General features: G+C 46.3%; 1 long non-coding RNA gene across 2 annotated transcripts; it reads left to right on the forward strand.

Annotated features, from left to right (window-relative positions):
* The first annotated feature begins 1,198 nt into the window (after window positions 1-1,198).
* LOC139034693 (uncharacterized) lies at window positions 1,199-10,427 on the forward strand. Of its 2 annotated transcripts, none has more exons than XR_011487186.1 (3): window positions 1,199-1,381; window positions 7,545-7,665; window positions 9,266-10,427. It is a non-coding gene; the product is annotated as an uncharacterized lncRNA (long non-coding RNA). The 2 variants fall into 2 exon arrangements; XR_011487185.1 differs by having other exon boundaries at window positions 1,204-1,381; window positions 9,437-10,427.
* Window positions 10,428-10,647: the final 220 nt, after the last annotated feature.

Raw genomic sequence — 10,647 nt, forward strand, 5'->3', positions numbered from 1 at the left:
GGAAACGAGGCGCGGGGCACTGCGGGAGGTTGTGAGAGGTAGATGTCTACTGGGGACCTGCAGACAAGCCAGTACAGCCGGGTGAAGAGATGCTGGGAGCGCGCATCAGCAGAGAGGGCAGAGGTGAAAAGCCAGAGGCTGGGGAAGCGCGGCTGCCCTGGGGAGCTGAAGGGCGTTCGTGGGTGGAGCAGAGTGTGTGAGCGTGTGCGGGATGCCGTAGACGTGAGTGGCTTGGAAGAGGCTTTGGATGGGAGAGGGCTGGGGGAGCCATCATCTTCTCAGATGCTGTCTCACAGATGCGTTCCCCGGACCAGCCCAGACCAGCAGCATCAGCACCACCCGGGACCTTGTCTGAGATGCAAATTCCTGGACTCTGCCCCAGACCTAACATGTCAGAGGTTCTGAGAGTGGGGCCCAGTGAGCTATGTTTTACCGTGTACTCCAAGTCATGGCATGTGCATGCAAAACTTGAGAACTTGTTTTAAGCAATGGGGAGGTTGATTCCAGTGTCCTTTTAGCTGGAGAAGGACATGAGCAGAGGCAGGTTTGTGACGATCTCTGGCCACAGTCTGGAAAATGTAGGGTCCTGTTTGTGAATCCCAGCCAGGGACCTCAAGGGGACCAGTTCTTCATCTGGGTTACTGACCCTGGGGCGGGAGTTCCAGCCCAGGTCTCCCTGGTGACCAGAACCACCTGCCCCCTTGGAAGCTCCCCGGTGAGCTTACCGCTCCAGCGGCTCTCTGCTGCCCCCCTCTGTTCACAGGTCACACGCATGGTTCCCAGGCCTTAATCAACCCAGTTTCAGCATCTCCCTGTCTCCTGCACCCTCATCTTTGCCAGATGGATGGGCTTGGCTCTTGTCAATGCAGTGCATGAATTAGATGCTGTCATTTGAATGGATGGTTCTGAAGAATCCAGGAAACAGTTACCTGAGATATATCTGGGATAAGGTTTGCTGACTTTGAAATAAAGCTGAACCTCATATTCCCCTGTGTTTCTGGGAAACACATTTGTGTGTTTTCTTAATATATCATGCTGATATCTCTCCAGTAAAGCTCTTTCAGAAGACAGGATCAGACTTATTTCTGGGGTGAAAAAAAAAAACCAACCTATTTGAAGGTATTTCCCCAAGATCAATATGAGGACAAGAGCATTAGAGGACCTGGTGTGGGATAGGATGATTCCATCCAATTCCACCATCAATTGCTCCTTGTTTTTTTTTTTTTTTTAAAGCATATTTATTTATTGGCCAAGTGGCATGTGGGGTCTTATTTTCCTGGCCAGGGATTGAATCTGCAGCCCCTGCATTGGAAGCATGGAGCCTTAACCACCAGACCGCCAGGGAAGTCGCTCTATCCCTCCTTACACTTAAGTTTTCTTGGTGAGTTGGCCAGTCTCCTCTTCATTTCATTTGGGGCCATAGAGAAAGATGATTTTCCTGCAGGCACAGAGAGGTTTGGCACAGCTGCTAAAAGATGATAAAATCATTCCAGAGAGAATGATATAGGCTGCCTCCCATTCAATGATAACCATTCAAAATAAATACGCATGCATGTGTGTGTGTATGTTTGTGCTTAGGCAGACAGTCGTGTCTGACTCTTTTACAGCTCCTTGGACTGTAACCCGCCAGGTTCCATTCTCTATGGGATTTCCCCAGGCAAGAATACTGGAGTGGGTTGCCATTTCCTTCCTCCTCCAGGGAATCTTCCTGACTTACTTTCCTAAACATGCATGAGGCCACCCTCTCAGTTGTGATGTCCAGAAGAGGAAGTTGCATGGCATTTGGACTCAGCCAGATGGGTGTTGGAATCTTGGTCTCACCAGTCACCAAAAGCAATCTAACTCTGGCAAGTTACTTAACCTCTCTGGGTCTCCATTTTCTCTATTGTAAAATGGGTTGTTGTGAGGATTAGAAAGAACAACATAATCTAGGGTATTTAGTAGGTGACACCAATTATTAGTTTTTGTTGTCTGTTTCACCACAATATACATGAAGCTAAGAAACAATGCCTGATGAGTGGATAAGAAAGCTGTGGTACATATACACAGTGGAATACTACTCAGCTATTAAAAAGAACACATTTGAATCAGCTCTAATGAGGTGGATGAAACTGGAGCCCATTATACAGGGTGAAGTAAGTCAGAAAGGAAAACACCAATACAGGAAATTAACACATATGTATTAAATTTAGAAAGATGGTAATGATGACCCTGTATGTGAGATAGCGAAAGAGACACACATGTAAAGAACAGACTTTTGGACTCTGTGGGAGAAGGCGAGGGTGGGATGATTTGAGAGAATAGCACTGAAACATGTATATTACCATATGTGAAATAGATCGCCAGTCCAGGTTCGATGCATGAAGCAGGGCACTCAGAGCCGGTGCTCTGGGACGACCCAGAGGGATGGGGTGGGGAGGGAGGTGGGAGGGGGGTTCAGGGTGGGGACACATGTGCACCATGGCTGATTCATGCTGATGTACCGCAAAACCACTACAATATTGTAAAGCAATTAGCCTCCAATTAAAATAAATGAATTTTAAAAAAAGAACTGTCTGAGAACTCTAAGAATTTCATGATTATGAATGTCAATGGCAGTACATTCTTTGGGTTAATGATAAATCACTGAAAACAGGATTGTAAGCAATAGAATCCCAGGAAGGCTGATAGAACAGCTCTAGAACATATATGACTGTGGTCAAAGTTGATGGTACAGCCTAGTCTCTTCAAACTTGTTTCACATCTCAGCTTGCTTCTTACCTTCAATTAGCATGCAGATATTGATAGCTTATTATTTTTCTACTGAGACTGCACACTAACCGCAGTCTGTGATAAGTATGATGCCAGAAGTTCAGGGAGGAAAGGGTAGCTCTAGAACCTGGAGGAGGAAGAGGCCGTTTGGATCCAGGATGCTCCAACTATGCTAACACAGAGATTACCTGACCGACCATGTCCAAGACAGTCTATTGTAAGTTTGAAAGCTTCAGGAAGGAGATAGGACTGGAGCTGAGATGTGGAATTTGGGGGAGGGGATTCCACTAGCTGGAGAGAAGGGTGAGAATAATGGAGGGAAACAGCATGCAAGGGCTTCCCGGGTGGCCCAGTGGTAAAGAATGCGCCTGCCAATGCAGGAGATGCGGGTTCAGTCCCGTAGTCGGGAAGATGCCCTGGAGAAGGAAATGGCAGCCCACTCAGTATTCTTGCCTGAGAAGTCCCATGGACAGAGGAAGCTGGCACTCTTTGCACAGGGTTGTAAACTAGTCAGAGACAACTTAGCGTGCAAAGCCGTGGAAACGGAGATCAGAGGGCCCTGGACATAGGGACAAGGAGCGTACCTCTTTGGTCAGAGGAGAGTTGGAAGGAAAGTGTTGTTGGAACAGTGCACTGGGTTAGATTGAGAAAATCTTTAGGGACACTAGAGAGCAGTGAGCATTTTCCAATAAGAAAATTATAAAATACAATGTGATGTCTTGGAAAGAGTAGTCAGTTGTCTGGGTCCCAGCTGGGAGAGTAAAAAGAAGGTAGGTAGGCTTATTAGGAGGCTTTGGCACCATCTGTGTGAGTTGTGGAGGCTGTGTACAAATTCACATGGGGATGGGAAAATGGAGAGAGAGTGGGCCCGAGGGAATCTCCAAGTCTAACGAGGGCCCGAGGAAGGGACAGAGTGAGGAAGTGATGGAGAGGACGTGGTGAGCTGCTCCCAAGATGGTCTCCCGTGGGCTCCAGGTCCTGGAGACCCCATCTTTGTGTAATCTCCTCCCCTCAAATGAGGGCCTCTAACCCATAGAAAGTGGCACATGTGATGGGATGTTACTTCTGAGACTAGGTTATAAAGAGACCTGGGCTTCCGCCTTGCTTGCCCTCTTTGGCCCACTCTGACGGAAGGCCACGGCCATCTCGTGAGCTAGACCATAGACGGAGGTGGTGAAGGCCTGGAGGCGGCCAGGGACTGAGCCCTCCGTTCAACAGCTGTTGAGTAATTGAATTCTGCTGACAACCTTTTGAGTACATGTGGAAGTGGATCCTTCCCCACTCAAGGAATTGGAACCTGGAGGAGGCCATGGTCCTGCCTGACACCCTGTGATTATAGCCGTGTGCCGTGTAGCATGTCACCCCCAAGGAAAATAACGTACATTTATTATTTCACAGTTTTTGTGGCTCAGGCATCTCGGTCCTCTCTGCTTGGGGTCTCTCACAAGGTAACAGTTGTATCAAGGCTTGACTGGAGAGGATCCACTTTCTTGTTCACTCATGTGGTTGCTGGCTGAACTCAGTTCCTCCTGGGTTATCGGGCTGAGGCCTTGGCTCTTTGCCTTATGGGTTTCTTGGAGGGCATCACCGACTCGATGCACATGAGTTTGAGTAAGCTCCAGGAGCTGGTGATGGTCAGGGAGGCCTGGCATGCTGCGGTTCATGGGGTCGCAGAGAGTCGGACACGACTGAGCGACTGAACTGAACTGAGAGCATTTACAATACGGCATATTGCTCTACGCGAGTGAGCAGGTGAGAGAACATTGGCAAGACGGAATTTAGTCTTGGGCCTTTGCTTTCACTATAGACTGTTCTCTAGAATGGATTAGACTCCTTTAGCCATAGGTCTGGCTCACTTTCAAGGGAGGAATTCACACAAGAGCATTAATACCAGTAGGTGAGGATCGCTAGGGACCCTGTCAGAAGCTGCCTACCACAGCGGTAGTTGTTTATTATCACAGTTTTTGTGGTCTTCCCAAAGGGTTTTAAGCTCTCGGAGGGGCCGTGTGCTTTGTATGTAAGTGCTTAATAAATATTTATTGAATAACTGAGATGATGCTTGCAAAGACTCTTAAAGTTCTCTGAACAGTAATTTTCAACTTAGATGTTAAGGCATTGGCGGGCTCTTTAATGGGTCAACAGTGTAATAGGGATATAGTGAACTTCAAGGACAAAATCCTGACCCTACATGCAAAAACCTACTTCACTTCGGTGGGTTTAAGGACTCAGGGCTGAACTGGGTAGCCGTGCTGTCTCCAAAAGTGCCTGGCTGAGGGGACGGGGGTGCCCTCTCACTGAGCTGTGTGCCCTGGCCGGGACCGCAGCAGTGGGGATGGAAGCGTGCTATTTGGGAAGATGCCCGCTTGCAGGGGATGCTGTTCTGTAGGCAGCACACAGGCCACACCCGTGGGTCTCTGAGGACATGTCAGCTTTCACGGCTCTTCTCCCGTCTGCTTTCACCTGTTCTCCTCCAACTGTACCCGCTGAAATGGACTTGAGGGAGGAGGGGGACAATGTCCCATCCACACCTGACTTCGGGGAGGATTAAATTCTGTTTGAGAAGGACTTTGAGAGTCAGGGAGAGAAGGAACTACATAAATGCAGACAAATCCCACCATCCTTATTAAACTGCCAAGAAAATTCTACACACACAGCCATACCACCCTCTCCCTGAGTGCTGGGTCTGACCTGACAATAGCAAACAAATAGCAAGCTGTGATCTGTTTTTAATTCCAAATGAAAATCCATCCCAAATAGAAGCGAGAAGGAGAAAAAGCAGCTCGGCAACAATGAGTGCTTTGGCTGAGGACCCCAGGAAGCCTTGCTTCTGTAAACCTAGCTTCCTTCCCTCCCCAACTCACCGTGACTCTGAAAAGCTCAGCTCACACCCCTGGAATGGTGGCGTATTGAGGATAAGGATATTGACAATAGGGTTTAAGCTGCATAAATAACTGCAAATTGCTGTTTGGCCTAGCAACTGCCAGCCAAAAAAGAATAAAATAAAATAAATAAGAGAAGAGATGATCCTTGGAATATAAGTTGTGGGGAGGGGGAACCGGGAAGTAAGTCAGAGCTGGCAACCAGCTCTGGGTGTAACAGACACTTTGACAAGGTGATCACAGGCCACCCACAGTTGTTAGGCAGCTATAAGAAGTTATTTTGACAGGACGTGTGGCATACTTCAAGCGGAGGAATCAAAGCCCCAGATGATCAGGGACACGTTGCCGAAAAGTTCTGGCTTAAAGAACAAGCTACTCTAATAATTTTCCAGTAGTCACATATAAATGTGAGAGTGGGACTATAAAGAAAGCTGAGCACTGAAGAATTGATGCTTTTGAACTGTGGTGTTGGAGAAGACTCTTGAGAGTCCCTTGGACTGCAAGGAGATCCAACCAGTCCATCCTAAAGGAGATCAGTCCTGGGTGTTCATTGGAAGGACTGATGTTGAAGCTGAGGCTCCCGTAATTTGGCCAGCTGATGCGAAGAGCTGACTCATTTGAAAAGACCCTGATGCTGGGAAAGATTGAGGGCAGCAGGAGAAGGGAACGACAGAGGATGAGATGGCTGGATGGCATCACCGACTCGATGGACATGGGTTTGGGTGGACTCCGGGAGTTGGTGATGGACAGGGAGGCCTTGCGTGCTGCGGTTCATGGGGCCGCAAAGAGTCCGACTCGACTGCGTGACTGGACTGAACTGAACTGTAATGATTGAGGACCGCACTAGCGGGGTGTTGGGTCTCCTGTTTGTAACTTCCGTGTGCTTCCGTTGGTGCCGCGTGCAGAGCCGGGGGAAGGAATGACAGGAACGTGTTTATGGGGACGAGGGAGACGCCGCCCGGCGGCCATTTTGTGCCCCTCAGCTCTCGGGCTTTCTCTTGGCGACATTTTCAATGGCTTCTCCAACACCCTTCCTCAAAGAACTCTGCCGGTGTTGGAAAGTTAGTTCCTCCTCAGAGAACTCTCCCCGGGATGCAACCAAGGCAAGAAAGACTAGAGCGGCCACACGTGAGCCCCCTTGGGTCCCGAGTTCACGCCCCCAGTCTCTGGTTTCTCTCCTCTAACACACACCTCACCTCTTGGTCTCACTTCCCCACGCGTGCCGATGAGTCCTTCGCTTGAAACCAGTCTTTCCCTTTCCCAGTCTTCTTTTCAACCTCACCAACTCCAGAAAGCCATTTTTGTTAAGTTGTAGCAGAAGAGTTTTATTGTTTTGTGTATTTATTTGGCTGCACCAGGTCTTAATTTTGGCCTGTGGGATCTTTGGTCACCGTTGCAATAGGTGATATCTTTAGCTGTCTCATGTGCGGTCTAGTTCCCTAACGGGGAATTGAACTTGGGTCCCCCGCATTGGGAGTGCAGAGTCTTAGGCACTGGACCACCAGGGAAGTCTCTGTAGCAGAAGAGTTTTAAGTGAGAAAAAATAAAGAATTCACTGGATAGAATGTTTGCTGAATAAAGGAGTGAAAACACAGTTGGCAGTTAGGGAATTTCAGACTCTGGTGTCCCTGGTGCTCTGTGTGCCCAGAACTCTCCCCAGCCCCTGCCACAACCTTCTTCTGAGAGCCATTTATCCCTTCTCTTTCAAACATGTACAGAGGATGCAGTTTTCTTCCATGGTCACATGTGCTGCTCATAGATTATTGGTGTGGGGGTGGTCATCTAAGTAAAACTGGGTTTAGCAGCCAGCTCTTGCTGCCTAACAAATTACATCAAAATATGATGTCTTAAAATAATACTTATTTTTGTTCAAGAGTCTGAGTGTTGACTAGACGTCTCTACTTTATGCTTCAGGTCTGCAGATTCCTGGGCTGGCTCTGTTCACTGCATATTCATTCTGGTGCCCAGGCTGAAGGAGCAGGACCTACCCGGGGAAAGTATCTGTCACAGGAATGGCAGAAGTGTAAGATGGCAGGTAGAAACACATGATGATTTCCTCTTTGTGTGCTCCTGTCTCTCTGATCTTACTTGGGCCAGCTTATTTACCATTTTTTCTACAATTTTATTCCTTTGTGAGGCTGGATGGAAATTAGGGAGTAAGGCGAGGGGTTCTACCATGCCTTATCAAACAGGTATTTAGAAAAAGAGAGAAAAATTTACTTGCAAAGAGTGCAAGGAAGCTAGACTTCAGAAAGACTGGCTGGTCTCTGAAAAACATAACTAGTATTTAAGGAAAAACTGCAAAATTATCAGTTACCAAGCTTACATTACTCCTGTTGTTGTTTAATTGCTCAGTCATATCTGACTCTTTGTGACCCCATGGACTGCAACACACCAGACTTCCCTTTCCTTCACTATCTCCCAGAGCTTGCTCAAATTCATGTACATCGAGTCAATGATGCCATCCAACCATCTCATCCTCTGTCATTCCCTTCTCCTCCTGCCCTCAGTCTTTCCCAGCATCAGGGTCTTTTCTAGTGAGTTGGCTATCCACATTAGGTGGCCAAAGTATTTGAGCTTCAGCTTTAGCAACAGTCTTTCTAATGGATATTTAGGACTGATTTCCTTTAGGATTGACTAGTTGGAACTCCTTGCAGTTCAAGGGACTCTCCAAAGTCTTCTCCAGCACGACAGTTCAAACACATCAGTTCTTAGGTGCTTGGCCTTCTTTATGGTCCAGCTCTCACATCCATACATTATAGTGAAAACAGCAACTTGCTCACATGATAATTTTATCCATCTAGGACATGATACATCTTAGAATACCTGCTTAGCCAAAGTTGGGGATAAAATTGTTTTTGTTGCAGAGTCACAGGTTTACAGGAAATATGCAAGAACCTTTTCTTTGGGAGACTAGAGGCATGCAAGATGATCATGATGGCTTTAAATTATGTCTACAAATTCTTTGAAACTATCCCTTCAAAAGGTGGAACCTAATTCTTCTTCACATAATAGTGGGCCAGACAATTAATTGCTTCTAGAGAAAGGGATATGGGAGACGAGATGGTGTGTAGCTTTGGAGATTAGGTCTTTAAAGGCATTTCAGTTTCTACCTACTTGCTCTTGGGTCACTTTCCCTGGTGTGACCAGCTGTCATGTCATGGGGACACCCTATGGGAAGGTCCGTGTGGGTGCGTAACTGAGACCTTCTCCCAGCGCTAACTCCTCGGACCTTAGTGAGTCACCCTGAAGGCACATTCTCCCGCCTCACTTAAGCCTTCCTATGACTGCGGCCCTAGACAACGTTAACTGCAACCTCATGAGACACCTTGATGCAGAGCCACTTATCTAATCCCCACCTGGACCTCTGACTCAAGAAACTATGTGAGATAATAAGTGTTTATTGCTTTAAGCTGCTAAATTTTGGGGTAATTTGTTATGTCCCTGAAGGAGGAAATGGCAACCCACTCCAGTATTCTTGCCTGGAGAATTCCGTGGACAGAGGAGCCTGGCGAGCTATAGCCCGTGGTGTCACAGAGTCACACATGACTGAGTGACTAACTCATACACAATTTGTTACTCAGCCATAGAAAACTAATGCAGCAAGCCAACCTATTGTTTCTGGTTTATCACAGGGTGTAGAGTGTTGTGCTGGCGGTTCTTTTTGACTGTGTTGTATACATGCTCAGATATTGAAGAAAGACTGAGTGGCCTCATATGAGCAGTCAAAGCCTTCTTGTGAGGTTGTGCTTTGGAATGTAATGCACCAGTGTCTTCTGTAAGTTTTTAACTTACATTCCCACCAGCAATACATGAGACTGAAGTCTGGGAAGATTCCACATGCTGTGGAGCAGCTAAGCCCAGGTCCCACAACTACTGAGCCTGCTCCCTGGAGACCTTGAGCTGTAACTGCTGAAGCCTGTGTGTCTGGAGTCCGTGGTCCACAGCAAGGGAAGCCTTGGTGATGAGAAGCCCACGCACCACAGCAAAGAGTCGCAACTCACCACAACCAGAGAGAGCCTGCATGCAGCACTGAAGACCCAGTGCAACCCAAACTAAAAATAAATAAATAAATTAATAAAAAAGATTTCAGTTAAAATATATGAGGCTGAATGCATAAATGAAAACAGTGCACATATTTGTGTAGTAGCAATTCATTTACCCGCTGTGACCTTTAGAGGCAGCAGAAAACACTGGCCTGGCAATATAAGGCTTTGTGGTCAAGTAGGATGAAGATTGATGCTTATTGGCTCCGTTAGGACCAATTTAATCATCAGACATCATAGGCTGAGTGTCCATAGACTGGGAGCATTTCAAAGATCTATACAAGTGTTTGAGAAGTGAAATAATTTATTTATCCAACCATTTGTTGATGGACATTTGTTTTGTTTCCAATCTCTTGTTAGAAATAAGGCTAGTATATGTACAACTGATTCACATTGCTGAAAACTAACACAGCATTTTAAATCCAGCGTACTTTAATAAAATCTTTTTGAAAAGAAAGAAGGCCAAAGTGAGTAACTGTGTACATATGTCATTTTGTCTCTGGGTACCAGTGCATCTGTAAGAGAAAGAGCTAGATGAGAAAATGCTGGATCTGTAGTTTCATGAATTTGTGATTTTGATCTAATTGACCAAATCACTTGTTTTTCCTCAGTTTTACCAATAAAGAGTGTTATCAAACTTTTAATTTTTTCCTGTTCAGATAAGTGGACCCTTTGTGCTTGAGGAATTCATAGCTTTGTCTGGGAAAACACTATCACTTGCTTGATGTATGCTTTATTAATACAAAATGAGCCTGAGAACAACTTTAGAAGAATAAAAATACTTATTTTTGAATATGTGTATGTGTTTCAAAAAGATTTCGAGGACACCTATGAACATATTTATAATAACACAGGGTAAAAACATACAGAGGTTGAAAAATTAGGTAAAGAGTAAAAGTGGGAATGGAATTCTTACAAAGATTTGGTTATGACACAAGTGTTGATGTCATTAGGTCCTATGTAGTTGCTGA

This window comes from Odocoileus virginianus, chromosome 4, assembly GCF_023699985.2.
Source record: "Odocoileus virginianus isolate 20LAN1187 ecotype Illinois chromosome 4, Ovbor_1.2, whole genome shotgun sequence".
Lineage (NCBI taxonomy): Eukaryota > Metazoa > Chordata > Mammalia > Artiodactyla > Cervidae > Odocoileus > Odocoileus virginianus.